Source organism: Coccinella septempunctata, chromosome 4 (assembly GCF_907165205.1).
Source record: "Coccinella septempunctata chromosome 4, icCocSept1.1, whole genome shotgun sequence".
Taxonomy (NCBI): Eukaryota; Metazoa; Arthropoda; class Insecta; order Coleoptera; family Coccinellidae; genus Coccinella; species Coccinella septempunctata.
This window is the reverse complement of record NC_058192.1, coordinates 3,200,994-3,221,295: the sequence shown is the minus strand read 5'-3', so window position 1 is coordinate 3,221,295 and position 20,302 is coordinate 3,200,994. Positions and strand designations below refer to the sequence as shown.

General features: G+C 36.3%; 1 protein-coding gene across 1 annotated transcript in view; it reads right to left on the bottom strand.

The window, feature by feature from the left end:
• The window catches only part of LOC123311223 (acetylcholinesterase-like), a 31,300-nt gene extending 13,830 nt beyond the window's left edge, over nt 1-17,470 (bottom strand). Inside the window, exons 1-2 of the mRNA XM_044895056.1 lie at nt 17,233-17,470; nt 2,715-2,866 (exon numbers count right to left, since the gene is read on the bottom strand). The gene's annotated coding sequence lies outside the window, so the exon portion shown is untranslated. The remainder of the gene's footprint in view (nt 1-2,714; nt 2,867-17,232) is intronic.
• Nucleotides 17,471-20,302: the final 2,832 nt, after the last annotated feature.

Here is a 20,302-nt window from a genome sequence, read left to right as displayed (position 1 = left end):
AAATTTGCAATTGAAAGATGTCTTCTCCCGCGGGAATATCCGGCTGGAAATTTTAACATGGACCACCTGGTATAAATAAATGAATAAATAAGCAATTCATGTTTTTTTCGATAAAATCGTTCTTGAAGAGTTTCCCCGACACAATTTCTCATCGCATCGAAACGAACATCAACGAAATATTAATGATTCGAGCAATAATAAAGAAATATGAGGTGGAGAATCCAACCTCCCCATTCTGTCTGCAGGATCCGTCTCTGCGAAAGGCCAAAGTGAAATGGGGTAGCATCCCTTAGTAACCGACTGCGGCAAGGACAAGTCAAGCACGCTATGTGGCTGTTAGAGGTATTTCAACTGTCCTGTGCCGGTGAGATATCGCTACAGTCGTTATCTTTATCGTATTTTTAAGTTTCTTACCTAAGTTGCGACGTTATACGATGACATGGCAGAATTCGAGTGCGGCAGAATTATTTTCACGTGACCTTTCCACGGCCAAGGTTTCGATTTTGCACCGTTTTCCGCGTACAAGGAAGTATCCGGATGAGAGGGGCATGTTGCGAGATAAAGTGGGATCTGAATCCTTATCGTCGATTGACTCATTTTTCGAGAGATTCAAGCGCAATATTCCGCGATCTATAAGTTTCGAGAACTGGGTCATCGGAACGTCGAAATTTCATGCTGTTCATGATGCGGTCCTTTCTGAACTTGAGCGGATTAATATCCTTTTCAATCATGAACACTTGCAATCTTAATGAGGAGGATCAATCAATATTTGCCTCCTCCTTGAGATTTCGACATGCCCGATGTAAATTACGCGTACTACTTGGAAACTGTTCACAGAAACTTTATACTCCATTCACTTTTATTTTAGCACTCGGTTGGCCATGGAAATTTGACACATTTCACTCTGTATAGTACGAAACTGTGGGATTATGACGCTTGTCAAAATATTTTTGGGTTTTGAAGCAACTTTATGTTGCCCGTTCTACATAAAAATTTCTGTTATTACGTATTTTATCACAATGTCGAATCTCTTCGGAAAATATGTGACGAACGTAATTGAAGTTTTTACAAACTGATTGAAGGCATACCAAATCCAGTTTTTTGCATGGAAAATACAAGAGATCAGTATAATATCATAATATGCACTATCTTGAGGAGAGTTAATGTTCGTTATCTTCTTTGGCTAAAGTTTGAATACGTTACATCAGTTGTAGATTTCAAAAACATTAACCCGAAGATGAAATGCATATGATGCAGTGGTTGGAAATGGGTATCTCCCGAAGGAATTAACAGATAATTACAAGAATGTTAAATTCTTCAACAAAAATCATCTTGCATCAATATAAGTAAAAGGAATTAAAGGAAGTTTCAAGTCAAGATTAACTTCACCTTTGAACAAAAATTTTACATGAATAAACAACTAACAGGACAACTGGCGCGTATTTGTGGAATTTTTGTTCAAAGGTGAAGTTCATCTTGACTTGAAACTTCCTTAATTCCTTTTACTTATATTGATGCAAGATGATTTTTGTTGAAGAATTTAACATTCTTGTAATTATCTGTTAATTTCTTCGGGAGATACCCATTCCCAACCACTGCATCATATGCATTTCATCTTAGGGTTAATATTTTTGAAATCTACAACTGATGTAACGTATTCAAACTTTAGCCAAAGAAGATAACGAACATTAACTCTCCTCAAGCTAGTGCATATTATGAGATTTTACTGATCTCTTGTATTTTCCATGCAAATAACTGGATTTGGTATGCCTTCAATCAGTTTGTATAAACTTCAATTATGTTCGTCACATAATTTCCGGAGAGATTCGACATTGTGATAAAATACGTAATAACATACACTTTTACGTAGAACGGGCAACATAACGTTGCTTTAAAACCCAAAAATGTTTTGACAAGCGTCATAACCCCACATTTTCGTACTATACAGAGTGAAATGTGTCAAATTTCCATGGCCAACCGAGTGCTAAAATAAAATGAATGGAGTATACATAAACAGAAACCCCTCAGTACGCCAAATTCTGTGCCTATACTTCAAATCCCACATATGGCAGTAATCTTACACTGAATAATCCCCAGAGTCCGTTCTACGACCATCAACAAATCTTGAACGCCCATTTTATCGATCGAGATACTTCGCATGTGATATTCCAATAGTGATGTCAATAATTCTAAATGTGCCGGAAGGAGTGACATTTCATTTATATTCATGTGGACTCGGTCGTCCAAGTCTGTCGTCGATATATGCAGATTACTCTATGGACGACAATAGGGGCGCTCCAATTGACACTCGAATGGAACGAAGGAGAACGGGGTTAACAATGTAATTGATTTCGGACATCGTCGAACTCTTCAGGGTTGTATCGGGAGGGGAGTTTTTACGTAGACTCCAGAACAAAATTGAAGTGGTCGGTTTCGGGGTTCTCCAAGAACGCCAGAAATAAGTTTTGATAACGACTCGAATAATCGTGAATCTGAATATACACAGGGATCATGGATTTAACTTTAGGAAATTCCAGGGAATGACACTAGAAGTAGGGAGAGTACCAAGTGTACCTTTTTCTCTATGAATGTTTATTTTCTCATTGAAAATGCAATCTCGAGTGTATCTGGCGAAGCATATGATTGTTTAAGTTTAACCAAGGCGCATTGGCCATTTTGCAACGGGTTGGCAAATTATTTAAATTATGGCTCACCTTTTGAATTGGTCAAGTTTTGGAGACATATCCATAGGAACTATGCGGAGGAAGTTCCCTTCAAATGTCCATTCTATCGAATTTCTCAGTGGTTTTCAAACTACGGACAAGCTGCCTCAAGACATCAGGAACAGACGAACATCAAAAGAATCCTGAAAAAAAAAAGGTAACATTAAATTTCAAATGAGCAATCGAAGACACCGATTTCGTGAGTAAAATATTTATTTGTAATTAACTATAAAGTTTTGAATTTCCGATTGAATAGGCACTCTTCAAAAAGTTCAAATAAACCATAAGAATTTGGGCAACGAAATCAAATTCTTCTTTTTCATTTTGGAAGTTATAATTTATTCATTGTATTTATTTTTTTTGTGAATTTTTGAATTGTTGTGCACGGTATTGTTTTTGGTGGCGACAGGGAGAGTGTAATGGGTTTATACTTCTGCAAATTTCCGGAATTTTGGCGTTGTGTCCCAACGCGGTGCTATTTCAAAAGACGCCCATTCAGGGCTGGTTATAGATCAACGATACGACGAAATTACTAGGACATAATGTGAGAAGCGATAATTTCCACCATTTTGCGGATGGCAATTCGAATTAACCCAGCGAATGAGCGCAATTCATAACGTCAACTGGTAACAATATGCGGAATCTAATTAAACATTAATCCCCTGCTGCAGCCCAACACAAAACCCCGCCACAGAAGGGTATTATGAGCCATTACGGGGCAAAATCGCCTTTATTCTACTCGCCAGAGCCATAAATTTGATGCAGGTGGTATATTGATATTTCTGTTCTGAGTATCAAGCGGCGTTCAGAGCGGTTCCCATAAAATCTTTGGAAAGGTGAGTAAATTTCGCCAACTTCCGAAAAAATTGGGTATTTTGGTGCGAAATTTCAGCGGATACAGCTCTGATTGGGAGGCACGATAGACCTCAAGATCACAGGGCTATGAAACCCCTTCAAAACTTCAATCTAATATCAACCAACATCTGAAAATGGGCGAGTTTCCTAAAACTCCAAAATCGTATTTAAAATTATTTATGGAAACCCTTTTCCATTAGTTATCCAACACGTGAAAGATTCGCTTCAAAATTCAGAAATTTCAGAAATATACTCTTCCAAACTTAGACTATGTGAAAGCTTGTGACGTAGAATGCCTTTACAAAAGTCTAGTAATTTTTGTTAATTAGACAACAGTGGAACAGATCAGGAAGGTATAGAATGCTATATCCACACATTTCAAAAAATTGTTTCTGTAATCTGTGTCTATATATTCTTAAAAACGATGACATTTTGTGTCATTGTTTGATATTTCTATGCACTGTTTGTTCTCCTTGTCGAATATGATCACCAAACTTGATATTTATTAAGTCTATGATGATCATAAAACTTTCATGACCTTTATTGATTCGACGGGCGTTGCCGGATTGTGAAAATGACGTAGAATGTTCATAAGATAGCACTTCTGAAATCAGAATTTTCGTAAGTAAATGCAGACAAAACGCAATATGTTAAAATTCTAAAAAAATATATTTCGATATATTTGAGTTATAAGGATTTGAATGACATATATTTTGAAATTTAGGAAAATACCCCATCTAGATTTTTAAATTCTCTAGAAACTACTGGAGGATTGAACTGCACTATTTTGCAGCAGGATCTTTTTTTTTTATTCTCAGGCATAAATTTCGACTTCTTCTGATCTCAATACGTCCCAATTTCATTGAAAAAAAAATACAATATGTCTGAACTGATTATTTCTTGTCGCGAACATATAGAGGGTGGAGTCTTTGACTCGTACATATATCGTAACAATAGATTCTTGAGTTCAAAAGAAACCTTCTTTTTCTTCACTAGTTTTTCCGAGTCAGCTCGGTGTAAAATATACAGGCTGTCGAAAAACCATAAAAAAATATTTTTAGTTCTATTTCACAAACGGATTCATCGAATGAAATGAATTTCGGAATGTAGTTTTTCATTTATTTGATAAATCTTTTTCGAACACAAGATATCACCCACGTCTTCTCATAATGACCATTACGCACTGAAAAAATACCAAAAATTCGAAGATCCCAACTCTTTCAACTAAGTTGGAGGCTATCTAATGAATATTGGAACGTTTACTAGTTTTGAAAGTTATTTTGTTTGTCCAGGGGTGGCACAGCTCATTATGAAAACTTAAAATGACTACATCTTTTTATCAGGGCCGAATCTAAAAAAATGGTATAAAAAAGTGTTTCTTTTGACCTCAAGAATCTACTGTTGAAATGTTTGTACGAGTCAAAGACTCACCCTGTATATCTTCAACGATTATTGATAGCCCAAGCCGGAAATGTATTTATCCACACAGAAATCATACTCATCCATCGATTAGGGTCAATATGGCAGCTCAAAAAACCGGTGAAATATTTCGAATAATGATTTCTAACTTCCTGTCTTCCGACGAACTTCTGGAAGACACGTTCAAAGTTTGTTGAGTAAATGTTTGTCTTCTTAATGTTATTTCAATATCTGGGAGGGTGTGGATAGAGTGGAGAGTGTCAGCAGTATCGGATCCAGGATAAATTCCGGTGGATCTAAATGGCAACTAAGTCTGCTGACTTCTTGAAGTCGAGCTAATAATTAGAATATGAAAGAAGTGAAAAAACAGAACCCAGAATATATTTCGTATCTCAGTCCATTTCAATTTTTTCTCGATTGCTATACACTGATAATGAAACTCTTCCTTTTTCTTTATTCAAATCTGTATTGTTCAGATTGCAATTCAGTTCATATATATGCAGATATATGCGAATGCAGGAAACAAATATTCCAATCTTGTGTCCGTTGCAACCTGAAAAAGTTTATCAAGGAAAAATTAATTGGACCTTCTGCATAAAAAGAGACATTTGAATTTTAAATGGGGACTATTCTGTACAGACGAATGAATTTTCTCACGAAGAATTTGGAACGCGGAGACAAACTATCGTTTGGTTAGAGTTTGTCTTCAAATCAATTTTTGTTTCGGTGAAAGTAGCAGAAGAACTCGGAGAGGAATTCTAGGGCAATGCGAAGAAAAATTCTGGGTGAATATAAGAATTTTTCTGTATGTTTTTTCAGACAATAGTGTGACCTCAATTTCAATTCTTTCAGCACCTGAAAAATTGCTTTTCAGGTCTTTGTCTCGTACAGGTATTTTAACAGTAGATTCTTGAGGTCAAAAGAAACAATTTTTTCCTATACTATTTCTTCCGATTTGACCTGTGCCACATCTGAAAAAACAAAATTACCTTCAGAATAACTAGCTAAATCTGTGAGACTACACATCTGTGGATCTTTTAAACAGAGTTGTATTCAGCCAAAGTACCCAATCTTTCAAATTTCACAGATACTTTCAATTTTCGAACATCGAATTTCTCGAAAACTTCGCATTATACGGGAAAATATTTATATTATTCCTTTCAATTTCGATTTTTAGTAGTGGAAATTCCAAGGTACTGGATAAGGAGAACCTTTTATAGGGAAATTTTCAGCTTTTTTTCCTATTTAGGGTATGACAGAGTGAAAAATGAGACTAATGAATTGGGATAGGTACTTAAGGAGTGAAAAACCTAATTAACAGTTTTTATCTGACCAATCTCCATCAGAAATGTTTCCATCTGACCCTCTATTATCGATATAAAACGGTGTCGTTCATTCTCGTACATTTTCCACCCCTAAAATACTTTGTAGACACCATCCGTCCTCCCAAATTACCCAAGTATCTTTCGGATGTCTTCTTAAAATGAGAAAATATTAATTTGCAACCTCTTCCACTGCGGCCCCCGGAGAAATATTGTTTGCATTACATGGAGGAGATAAAAAGAGCGACAAAACGAAGCGGGGTTGTTTCTTCCCCAGAAGAGAGAACACCGAACAAACCGATCGATGAACAACGGTACACAAATGAGGTTTATTTCACCTTTTTACTGTATATGGAAGCCGTCCAACCAGGTCTGAGTTCTGCGGAGTTGAAGGGTCACAGAACCATCGGCAGAAGTTATCGAAGTTTTCACTCGAAATGAGCATGTGAAAAAAGAAAACTGCAATTTTCATAAAAATCATTATATGCAACATCAAGATTCGTTTTCTCAGGAGTTATATTACGGATTGAATACATGTAACTCTACTCCATTCACTTTTATTATAGCAGTCGATTGGCCATGGAAATTTGACACATTTCACTATGTATGTACGAAAATGTTGGGTTATGACTCTTGTCAAAACAATTTTGGGTTTTAAATCAACGTTATGTTGCCCGTTCTACGTGAAAGTTTATGTTATTACGTATTTTATCACAATGTCGAATCTCTTCGGAAAATATGTGACGAACATAATTGAAGTTTATACAAACTCTTTGAAGGCATACCAAATCCAGTTATTTGCATGGAAAATACAAGGGATCAGTATAATATCATAATATGCACTAGATTGAGGAGAGTTAATGTTCGTTATCTTCTTTGGCTAAAGTTTGAATACGTTACATCAGTTGTCGATTTCAAAAATATTAACCCAAAGATGAAATGCATATGATGCAGTGGTTGGGAATGGGTATCTCCCGAAGGAATTAACAGATAATTACAAGAATGTTAAATTCTTCAACAAATTTTCTTGCGTCAATATAAGTAAAAGGAATCAAAGGAAGTTTCAAGTCAAGATGAACTTCACCTTTCAACAAAAATTTCACATGAATAAACAATTAACAGGACAACTGGCGCGTATTTGTGGCTGTTCATCTTAATAGCTACAATGATATAATAATGATAATTAGGTATTTATTGGTACCTTAAGACATTTACAATGTATAGGACAAGACAAATGAAAAATAGAAAAATCAATTTTCGGGAACTTATTCTACGATGACATTCATCGAAAATTCTGTAGTAAACTTTTCGCATTAATTCAATCAAACATAAAATTCTCGAATACTTCCACATTTTTGGGTCTCCCAATAGAAGGAAATTCTTTGTCGTCCTCTTCATTCACAATCTTTCTGATTGTGGAAATATTCAGCTGAAATATAAGTCGTTCAGATTCAGATAAAACATTATATAAATTCTCTTACATTGAATATGTTCGCTACCATCTGACGTATTGTGGATTTTAGAATATCAGGGTATAACTATTTGAATGAGCGGACCTGAATTCTAAATAGCACTTCCTGAAACCCTGTCTCTTTTTTCAATCACTTTCGGCATTTTCGTAATAAAAATTGATATTGGTTGTGGAAACGGCGTATTGACATTAACGACATTTCATGAGTGCCAACCTTACTCCGTTCTAGTTGCAAAAACTTGAGAAAATTATTTCATGGCCAACCGACTGCTAAAATAAATGTGAATGCAGTATAGCTTCTTTTCTCATGTGAAAAATCCGAGCGATTTTCCACATTTTCAAGCCGTAAAATCAAGGTGTTAAGTTTTCATACTGTGAACAGTCAGTAGGTAAGAAAACACCCAGTATATTAAACATTGGAGTCGAACAACGTGAATTGTAATCACATCCAATATAGGTAGAGTTCACTCGATTCCGCGTATTTCCTAAATTCAACTGACATTTTTGTATTGCACTCTAACCATGACATGGAAAATTCAATTATAAAATGTTTAGCTATTTGAAAGAGAGCAAGCTTCGACCAATGGAGCATTATGTAAATTGCAGTTGTTAAATTGTTTTCCATGTACGAATTTATCTCAATTCCATCGAAACCTTTCTTTCTACATTACGATATTTTTATCACAAAGCTCACATCCACAACTGGAATCGTTAACATGAAATATATATATGTTCGAAGGTTGAAGGTGATTATTACAGGGGGAACAAATTACCCTAGAATACAATTCGTGTATTTATCTGGCATAATGTTCGTTTATTACTCTTGGTGGTTCTTTTTCTACAAGAAAAATTCGGATAAAGTCCATAATTACTTTTCATAAGGAAAATATGGCTCCTGGCTTCCTTCTGTATTTTATTCATCAGTACAGTATGATTCCGAGCTAAAATGTCTCTGACCTACTGAAACTTCTTACAAATCTGATCCATGGCAACTTGAACATTTTTGTGGCTGTCAGCGGAAATTGATAAGCCCGGTCACGAAAAGACCGTTTCTCAGTGGGTATGAAAAATGGCTTAGGGTTATCATTTTTGGAAAATGTTCCCCACTTTTCATCCTTAATCTTCAGCGAGGTCAGCTAGACAATTAACATCTGTGTACTGAGTGACGTCGGGGTAGGGGGTAATTTCCATAAGAATCAAATATGGAATTCAGTCACGTCAAAGAGGTAATTTATGAGCTTATGGCAATGGCGCACACTTCGCCAGAAAATAAATTATCACTATTGCGTGAGAAAAAGTGGATTTCTCGGTTAATTGTCGAAGGAAGCGGAATTGCGGCCTGAACATTTCACGTGATATTTACATGAAACTAGGCTGAAATGTGGGGAAATGGGTAAAAGCTCCAAACTCTTTCAGTTCCGTACTAGCTTGTACTTGATCATCATAAAAGAAGGTCCGACTTTGGCGCATTCAGCTCAGAGAGATCTTATTTTGTTTGATTATTCTCCATAGTGGACTTTTTGAATCGAGCACGAAGAAAATGGTGCGAATTTTAGACGAAGGTTATGTTTTTTGTTCAATTTTTCGCACCCTTACTTCTAAAGGAAAAAAGCTAGAGACTTGAAATTCCCAGAGAAGTTTATGGATCCGAATTCACTGGTTACTTTCGTAAATGGTAAACTCTTATGTGACTGTTAATTCTCTCAGAATGTATGTTATTCTCCAAAGGGGTATGAAATAAGGATATATTGAAAAATTCTTAGCCTACTGTACAACCAAAACAAAATTTCAATGTCAAAATATTTTATTACTCAACATATTCTCCTCTTAATTGGATACATTCATTACAGCGAACCTGCAACGTCTCTAGACCTTTTGAAAAAAAAATGTTTCTTCTTGCCCTGCAAACCAGACCTCCACAGCTTTTATTACCTCCTCGTTGGAAGAAAATTTACGACCTTTTAAACATTTTTTCAGTTGAGGAAAGACATGATAGTCGAATGGAGACAATTCTGGTGAATAAGGGGGTGTTTCAGTAATTCAAACCCTAAATCACAAATTTTTTGCATGGCAACATGAGATTTGTGTGCAGGGGCGTTGTCCTGCAAAAACAAAACACCTTTGGATAGCTTTCCGCGTCTTTTCTCTTTAATTTTTCCCGTAGAGTGGTCAGTAATGTCGAATAGTAATCTCCGGTTATTGTTCTACCCTTATCCAAAAAATCAATTTTGATTGCTCCATGGCAATCCCAAAAAACTGAAGCAAGAACTTTTCCAGCAGATTTTTGGACACGAAACTTCTTAGGTCTTAGAAGACCAGAGTGTCGCCATTCCATCGATTGTTGCTTTGTTTCTGGATCGTAGAAATGTACCCAAGTCTCATCCATAGTAACAATTTGGTTTAACAAGTCTACATCGTTTTCAAATCGAGCGCAGATCGAACGCGATGCTTCTACCCTTGCACGCTTTTGGTCGACATTCAAACATTTGGGGATCCATTTTGCAGCAATTTTTCTCATGTCCAAATTGACGTGAAATATTCAGTGCTTCAGATATCCGTTTTAGCCCAGTCTGATAAAATCATGTCATGAACTGCATCGATATTTTCGGGGACTGACACAGAAACTGGCCTTCCCCATCGGTCATCATCTTCAATGAAAAATTCACCTCTTTTGAAGCTTGCAGTCCAATTTTTCACTAATGAGTTATTGTTCGTTGCTATGATAACGCAATATTTTTTTATGCATGGAACTGGTCTAGGCTAACTAGATATCAATACATCCTCGTACTTTGGCACATTCAGAACGGTACAAAGTTCACATCCACCATAATATTTTTCGTTTCTGATTCGAATCTTCACAGATTGATCTTCAGGAGGCCAAGCCTTGCTGTTCGCAACGAATTTTATGACCCCGTCGTTAATCCTATTCAGTTTCATGAAAATAGGATGCGCCACTGTTTAGAATATCTCATTTACAACCCCTAAACGAAACTTATGGCTGTGATAGAGCCGCTAATGGAAGTGCCGGTAATTAAGGCGTATAGATACCTACAAATACAATCGATACTCTAATTCCCTGTTTAGGTAGTTTCATCCCATTGAAGGCTCCCCTTATGTGGATCATTCAATAGGTATGCTTTTCACGAAAACGAACCCCTTCAAACATTCACTCTCGTCATTGACGATTCGACAAGTGTTGACATCCCAAATAAATCACTCACCATTGCGAGCAAATTGGTGTGTAATCTCAACTCAACTATCACGAAACATTTATTGAAAAAAATAACATATTCATTGTGTTCGCGTGAGTGCACCCCTAGCCGTTCATGAAACGGTTGAGTTGTTGTCTACTATGTTTTTTAAATTGATTACACCACAGTTCATGTTTAATGCGGGAAACTTCAGAAACGCTCGATAGAACTTTCGTCAGAAGCATAACGAAAAGGTTGAGGTTAATTAGAATTATCGGTTGATCGCTGATAAAAATTTTGGAGTGGAGATTGGTGAATTTTCCGCATTCACAGAGAGTTCTTGCATGCCAAATGAAGAATCTGCCAGGTTTTTTTATGAAATTAAAGAGGAAACTGGGACATGGATACGACCAAATTGTTGAATGAAAACTTCAAAAATAAAAGAAGTTATTTATTGCCATACTAATACTCATTTTGTACCTTAATTTTTAATGTTATTTTTCTGATGCTCTTTTATCATTACATTCTGATTTTTCGTCAATTTGTTGCCAGATGTTTAATGTACGAGGATATATTGAAAAATTCTTAGCCTACTATAGAACCAAACAAAATTTCAATGTAAATATATTTTATTACTCAACATATTCTCCTCTTAATTGAATATATTTATTACAGCGAACCTGCAACGTCTCTAGACCTTAAAAAAATGTTTCTTCTTGCTCTGCAAACCAGAGCTCAACAGCTTTTATTACCTCCTCGTTTGAAGAAAATTTACGACCTTTTAAACTTTTTTTCAGTTGAGGAAAGGGATGATAGTCGGATGGAGGCAAATTTGGTGAAAAAGGGGGGTGTTCTATTAATTAAAACCCTAAATCACGAATTTTTTGCATGGCAACATGAGATTTGTGTGCAGAGGCGTTGTCCTTCAAAAATAAAACACCTTTGGATAGCTATCCGCGTCTTTTCTCTCTAATTTTTTCTCGTAGAGTGGTCAGTAATGACGAATAGTAATCTCCGGTTATTGTTCTACCCTTATCCAGAAAATCAATCATGATTACTCCATGGCAATCCCAAAAAACTGAAGCAAGAACTTTTCCAGCAGATTTTTGACACGAAACTTCTTAGGTCTTGGAGAACCAGAGGGTCGCCATTCTATCGATTGTTGCTTTGTTTCTGGATCGTAGAAATGTACCCAAGTCTCATCCATAGTAACAATTTTGTTTAAGAAGTCTACATCGTTTTCAAATGGAGTGCAGATCGAACGCGATGCTTCTACCCTTGCACGCTTTTGGTCAACATTCAAACATTTGGGGATCCATTTTGCAGCAATTTTTCTCATGTAGAAATTCACGTGAACTATACGATGAACGCATTCGTATGACATATTCAGTGCTTCAGATATCCGTTTTAGCCCATCTCGACGGTCTGATAAAATCATGTCATGAACTGCATCGATATTTTCGGGGACTGACACAGAAACTGGCCTTCCCGATCGGTCATCATCTTCAATGGAAAATTTACCTCTTTTGAAGCTTTCAGTCCAATTTTTCACGGTCGCATACGAAGAACATTGACCACCAAGGGTATTAAGCATATCTTCGTAAATCTGCTTACATCTTAACCCTTTTAAATGCAGGTACTTGATGATGGCTCGATACTCCAATTTTTGGATATTCACATTCACATTTTTCATTTAATTTATTGCGTAACTCGATTGTTGCTATGTTTCTGGATCGTAGAAATGTACCCAAGTCTCATCCATAGTAACAATTCGGTTTAAGAAGTCTACATCGTTTTCAAATCGTGTGCAGATCGCTTTTGGTCAACATTCGAAGATTTTATCAATGATCAACCACTGCCTAGAATTCTCCGCGTTGTGTTTCCACCCTTTCTCCGAATCGTGAAGTGCTCGAGAGTGATAATATAAACTTCAACTAACCAAGGACGATAATGACCAGATTTCGGAAAATATGGGATAATTGGCGCCGCGTTATGATTAGAGAGGATGCGGGCATAATTGTTCCCAAACCAATTAGTGAATCGGAAAGTTGGGTCGGCCCAGTGCAGTAGCGGCAGTGCCGTACGATGAAAATTGGACGTTTGCCCTCGACGAATGAATCGCTATCGGAATTTTCCCCTAAACCGGACGAACTTATAAGGGTTGAAGGGCGAAGAGAGCTCTTTTCAGGTAGGGAGAAAATAATTTTTGAAAATCGCTCTGACAGATCGATCATGTCCTCGAGAAGGGGATCCTTTGAAACGGAAACCATATCATTTCACCCCTTTGCTCAACGACCCCAACTCTCGAAATTTGAATAGAGAATGAGGACCGCGAAGTGCATAATACACCCTTTAAACGTTTTTTTTTTAATGTAGGGGTACCTGACTAACCTAACCTATTCGAGAACGTAGTCAGTAGCCACAAATGCTACAATTAACTTGACTTTGCTGTATAACCATTTCTCAAAAGTGATTATAACTGAAATACGGGATGTGAAATTTTCAATGTGCCCTTGTACTCTCTAATTTTTTTTTAATTATTGGCTCCGAAAGTTGCTTCTGTCTATTTTTCATGACACATGTCGTTCCTGAGCATTTTTGGTTGCTTGGTCAGATTCATAATTGAAGTGGTCACCCATCCAGATATCGAACTCCATAAACGCTGCCTGGTTCCCAGAAGATAAATAACGTGCGTTCAAAAAAATTAGTCGTCAAGTAGGCTATGAAATTTTGAAGGCTGATGTTCGGTGGCTGAACGTATATCTTTCCTTGAATTACTTCATCTTCCCAAAATGTAAACAATGATGACATTAACCTATATATCGTAATTTTGTACGGAAAGGCTCTTTTCAGAAAAGGTTACCTGTAAATTTCACCCAACGTTCGAAAAGCATTTCTTTCATTGAGTAAGATGACAAGAATCCAAACAATCTGAGGCGGTTAGAAAAGTTCTTCGTAAAAATTTTAACCGTCCACTATTTTCATACGTAAGAGACATTAATCTTGAATTGAGCGTGGTAGTATGTTTTTTTGTAAGAAGGTTCTAGTTACTTCAGTCATATGAATAAATCACAGTAAGATTCTCAATAAAATGTTTATTAATTCTCTATAAATATTGAATTGATTCAGTCATTACTGAAAATCCATGACTAAACTAAAAGAACTGAATTACATGAAAATAGCTATTGGACAATTTATTAAAATTCAATTCAGCTATAAAAAGGCATGATGCTTTCTCCTTCATAACGTTCTGCTATTGAAGTTCCATAAAAGAAAGTAGGTCAACATTTTGCCTTTGACTGATGCATACTGTCAGTATGCATCAGTTCAGTATGATACTGAACTCCAATTTTTCTCGGATGCTACAAGGTTAGGTAATCACAACCTTTTCAGTTTTCTGATAACATGTCAATCTTTATGGAAACAAATGAATATCTTTTTTTCAAAATCGGGTGGCATATGCCAACGGATACTCCATCCACTTGAGATAAAATCTGAAGAGAGGTTTGTCGAGCTTCTGTCACCATGTTTTCATTATTACTGAACTCTAGAGTTTTCTTTTTTGTTATACCACTTCCTTTTTTGTTTGAACATATCTGTTACGTCAACACATCGCAAAACAGTACAATGGAAAAATTCATTCTTAATAATCAATAGCAACATAGGCTTCAATGAAGTCGCCGGAACAGAATATTTCCATTTTCCTTCAATTTTCTTTCCAATTTTGAAGTAGAATTCAATAGTAAAAGTCTTTCACACGTCCGTAAAAACCATCTTTATAATTTGCTGATAATTTTAATTCAACAACAACCTAAAATGCTAAAATGACAGTTCACCTGGAAAATAGTAAAGCACGAGCTAACGGCCGGTTTCATAATCAAACCTAAAGTCCCTTTAATTTTAAAGCTTCCTTTAACCCTACTAAAAATGACACTAAAGGAAGCTTTAAGCTTAAAGTGACTTTAAATTTGATTATGAAACTGGACGTAAGAATTACGTTTAGACACGAAATATCGACGTTCAAAATTCCATAGCCTACTTGACGACGAATTTTTTTGAACGCACGTTATTATTTTCCCAATATTTCGCGAAATACGAATTAGATCAAGTTTAAAATTGAAGCTGTCCCCTTGAATAACGTTTTGAAAGTTCGTGCCACATTCGAGCATTATCTATCGGATACTTCCTGAGTTTTTCCTTGTTTTTTTTTTATTTCCTAGCTCCTGTCTTCATGCCAGTGTTTCCTCATTTGTCAATAATCATAACTTAATCAACGTCTAGGAGAATTTTTCAATATAGTTTCTGAAATATCGAGAACCATATCGAAATATTGAATTTCTCAAGTGAAAACATGAGTTTCATCAGTCGAACATCGACGGATGCATAGAAAGGACTCAGACATATTGCAATCCAGCGGGAAAACGATTCAGAATCCCGAAATTTCCAATAATCCCCCTTGTTTTCGTCCTCGACGGGAACGTTTCCCGTTTTCCAATCTCTCATCTTGAGATATTGTTTTTTCGAGTATTCCTGATCTGTCAGATGCAAGAGCCGTACAAAAACTCGGAATTGAACCAAGATAATTGCCTGCCCGTTACACCCATATTTGGGGAATGTATGAATGGGGCATAATCGAGATTTAATCTCGCAATAATTCGTTCAACTGCGGCGAGGAATGCCATCTGGAGGTATGGAACTGGATTGGACAATTTCTTTAATGGAACAATGCCTATATTGAACCCGACAGGATAGCCATCATTCTTACGTGAAGGCAATTGTTCGACTGATGGAATGGAATGGCTTCGAAACCATTCGGGTCGATCTGAATCTTTGTTTTTGAAATTTTGTAGGTAAGAAAATTGAGTCCATTTGTTTTTGGCAGGACTCTTTCAGAGGCGAACGAGGACGTTTTACATTAGGTCCTTTCGTTTGCATAAAAAGTGTAGCACTTTTCTATACTCGATTTGATTTACACCAGTGCAGAAGAAGTGTAGTTTATCTACACATAGTCAAAAGGAGATGTAAATAAACTACACTACTAAAATCGAGTGTAGAAAAGTGCACTTTTTATGCAAACGAAAGTACCTATTATGTTTTTCCGTTTATTTTAAAACTGTGAAAACAGTTCGATATTTCTTGGGTTTGATTCCAAAGGCACAATAATAGAATGGACATAAATGGCGAATGCGCTGGGATACTTCAGTCAATTTCCAAATAGTTTTTCTTGTTTTGATCAGCTGATTCGAGGTTTTATCCAATCATATTTATGTCCTTTTCGTCCATTCCTCAAGCCTTCATTCCTCTGGTTGGTGGTCAGAGGCTTTCCAAATACAATAAATACCATTTTATTGTCTGCTGAAAAACCACCAAGAACGTAGATATCTCAAGCCCTGATATTTTCCACTTTTATTATCGTGGGTTTATGACAGGCTATTTCAGTAAAGCTGCAGTTTCTTCATATTGTCTACTGGCAATTGAATAAAACACTTTCGATCCAGTAACTTCGTCAGTTTTTCTCGTTCGTTTTATAAAGATTCTGTTTCGAATTTATGCAGTTTATTTTAATATTTCGTGTTTGTGATTGGTATTACCGTAAATTGATGTGAAAAATAATGTCTACATCAGAACCATGGACATATAGTCTATGATCAGAACCCACTTATTCATACAAACAAGGTTGATGGAAATTCATTTATTATGTAGTCATTATTCGAACAAAATTAATTTTTTTGATGGATTTTTTTGCATTGGGATTATATATAACTTGTTTCAGAGTTTTCGGAAGTTTTATGCTTCTATAGAACTAATGATCAATTCATAACAGGGAAAATAATACAGAAAGTGTTGGATAGACATTGGATGAATAAACAAAACCCACTTTTTCAGAGTCAAGTGATAAAAAATAATTATCAATACATTTCCATCGAGTTTCATTCAATTCTCATCGAAAAAAGCGAGGTTCAATTAATTCCTTTTTGAACGAAAGCTCCGCACTTTCGAGGGCTGGAATATCTAGCCGAAGTTATCGATGAAAAAATAGGTGTTCTGCCGGAATGGGGAGAAAGAGAACGAATAATAACATTGATTGGATTCGGGTCCAAAATAATGAATCCTGAAATCACCACCCAGAGACCTTGACCATTTACGCATACCCCTTTTCCCATCTACCCTATTGGAAAGTTACCGAATTTCATAAAACTTTCAGGTCGATTGTTATTCTATTCTTTACTGTCCTGGAAAAAAAAACATACCAGAAATGAAGGTTGCGCCCTTCGGTCCTTCAGGGTCCGCAATACACAAACACTACGTCATTGCTGGCTATCTAGGATCCGAAATCCTGGCACACAATTGCAGATGAACTGTAAATTAGAGAGGATACTCTGACAGGAGGCTGACACAGTTAGGGGAGTCTTGTCTCGAACCCTCGTCCACAAAATCTACCACTGCACTAATACTATACGTGTGCTAAAGCGGCGCTAACGTCCCGGCGCCGTGCCGTGGCTCTACGTCACTCCTTTTGGATACGACGCTATCTTCCAGGACAGTATCCAGTGAATTTGGGTTTGTTTCTCGTAGTCCTGAACATCGATGCAGAATAAAGACTCTATTTCCGTGTAAAAGCTGATTTAAATAGGGATCATCGTAGGGTTTAAAACGATACAGGGCGAAAGGTCTAACTGACACATGAAGAAGAGGACGACAAAGCAATTTTTTCGAAGCATTAATATCTTCAAAGGAATAAAAGTTCCGAAAGTTCTGAGATCTTTATGAAAGGATTGTCACTGAAATTAAATGATTCCACAAGGTCAATCGGAAATATTGAGGAATACATACCTTCAGAAACTCATTCAAATTGAATTAAAATTAACTAATCCACCCCTGCTCAATAAACTACATGCGCTTACAATTTTACGTTAGTGTGTTACACCGATGTAGAAACGTGTAGCTAAATGTTCCAGGTTCATATCTGTGTAGATTGGGGACCTTTGTTTTGTATATATTGACCACACATGGAACACCAAGAATAGAATCATTGTCAGAAGCATTCAATTTATCAGTTGAACCCTGAACTTTTACAAAATTATGATTGAAATGATCATGAGATCATGGATGTTGTTTTCACATTAAGCCTCTGCGTGATACAAAAATAGAGTGTGGTACATTGAAAAACAAATTCAAGGGTCTTCTCGATCATGAAAGTTATGATTTTGAAAAGTATTATTATGAAAAGATGCTATTATAATGAAACCTTTTATCCTTCTATGATGGTGAAGACGTGTCACTGCAATCACAGTTTTTTAGATGACTTGGAATCGTAGAAAAAATAGTCGCAACTTTTTGCACATAACATGTATCCATGTGAGGAGAATTCGATAAAGAAACACAATCAAAATAAAATGGTTCATGACACAAAATGGTGCAGGTGCCGGTTTATACTTTCACGATCAAATTCAAAGCCTCCTTAAACTTAAAGCTTTCTTTAGTGTTATTTTTAGAAGAAAGCCTTACAATTGAAGGGACTTCAAGTTTGATCATGAAATATCAGACTATTCCATAATTTTGTTATCTAAAATCAGGAAAATAAGTAGCCTTATATCCTTGGAACTCTGGTTGCTTGTACGAAATTCACTATTAGTTCTTCAAATTCTTCTCCATGGCTTGCTTCAAATTGGAATGAGAGAATGAATTGTTTGAAATAGATAAAAAATTTCGAGTTGTCAGTATTTCAATATAAGAGTGGTTTTCTGAGCAAAACCTACACCTCCAACAATATATTCCTAATTTATCGTTATTGAGGTAACCCCATTGACAAAAGTTGAAAATATTATGTGACATAACTAGTCAGTTTCATCAAATTTCACTTCATTCCGATAATATCGGATTTTTCAGTTGTATAACATTATTTTAAACACTGAAACCTGAGATGTGCTAGAAATATAAGTCCATTAGACGCTGAAACTTAATTAACTTAACTTTGACGACACTCCGCTTGTGAATTCTTTAATTCAGTTGATCCCGCTTTAGCAGTCAGTATTGCGAGATATGGAGGCCTGGTTCAAGACACAATACAGACTGACGTCGAGACGTTGTAAAACTTTGAGAATACCAGCAAAATTGAAGAATCTACTAACGGGCCCAAGCTATTATAACGAAAAATCTTGTTCCTATTTGATAGCAGACGAACCGTCACAAATACAGAGAGTTGTGGACCATGGAAAAACTAATAATCGCAAAGTGCCGAAGAGTATCAAAAATAAGGGTGATAAACCGCTACCAGGGCTGTGGAGAAGTCTCAGTCTGCAGAGCTTGAGGAGTAGAAAGGAAGCCAAATCAGAGCTGAGAAGAAGGCCAATGATACCCCCAGTGATGAAAACGTATGATAAAGGGGTGAAAGTTGGACAGTCCGGACAATGGTTATAACGAATTTGATGCAAGAGTAAGTTCAAGTTTTTAGCGGTGTATGTAGGTATTTGATAGATAAGGAGTTGCAGCTGTCTGCCGAAACTAGACATGATGGCGTTCAGGATAATTTTCAAGGCCCTAAACTAGCTCCATTTCAAAACGTAAATCAGAAGGAAGTTACAAAAAAGGAGAATGAAGTATATTACGAAAATATAAATAATTCACTGATATGTATTTCAATAGATTTCGACTCGAATCCTATTCGATTTTTTGATTAATTGTGTTTTAACCTTTTCTTTTGGTCTAAGTTTGTAACATGTGCTGTATATTTTCTACGATGCTCCTTCCTCAGTTTCCACTACATAAATGGTGCTTAATGCTTATTACATTCAACATCATTTCCGAGAACCTTTATCGGTAACTTTATTTAAAAAAATATAAAGTTACACTCAGATGATCGACCAAGTAGTGCCCTAACATGATTTTTTCGACGAGCGTAAATAAAAGTGGTACTTTCCGCACCCATGCAGAAAATTTAAACTTTTCAGAAGCCACAGTGGCAGAGAAACGTATATTCATTTAAGTAAGTAACCGTTTTCCTTTTTAATCGTAATTCTCATATTACTATTTCAGCATCTGTCACTTTGACACACGATGTTCGATTTTTCCTTCGTTGCTGTCAACAAAAATCTACAAACAGATACTTTTCTTTCTATCCAATCATAAAAATGTTCAAACGCTCGTAATGCAAACGGTCGCGTGCGGAAAATACACTTTATTACGCATAAATTGGGATATTCTTTTTGGACTTATAACTTTCCCGCACTAGTGCGAAAAAAAAAACACTTTCGACCAACCCCAATCGATGGGGTTTTTTCTCGAAGACTTTCGAATGGAAAAGGGAAATGAAACAACATA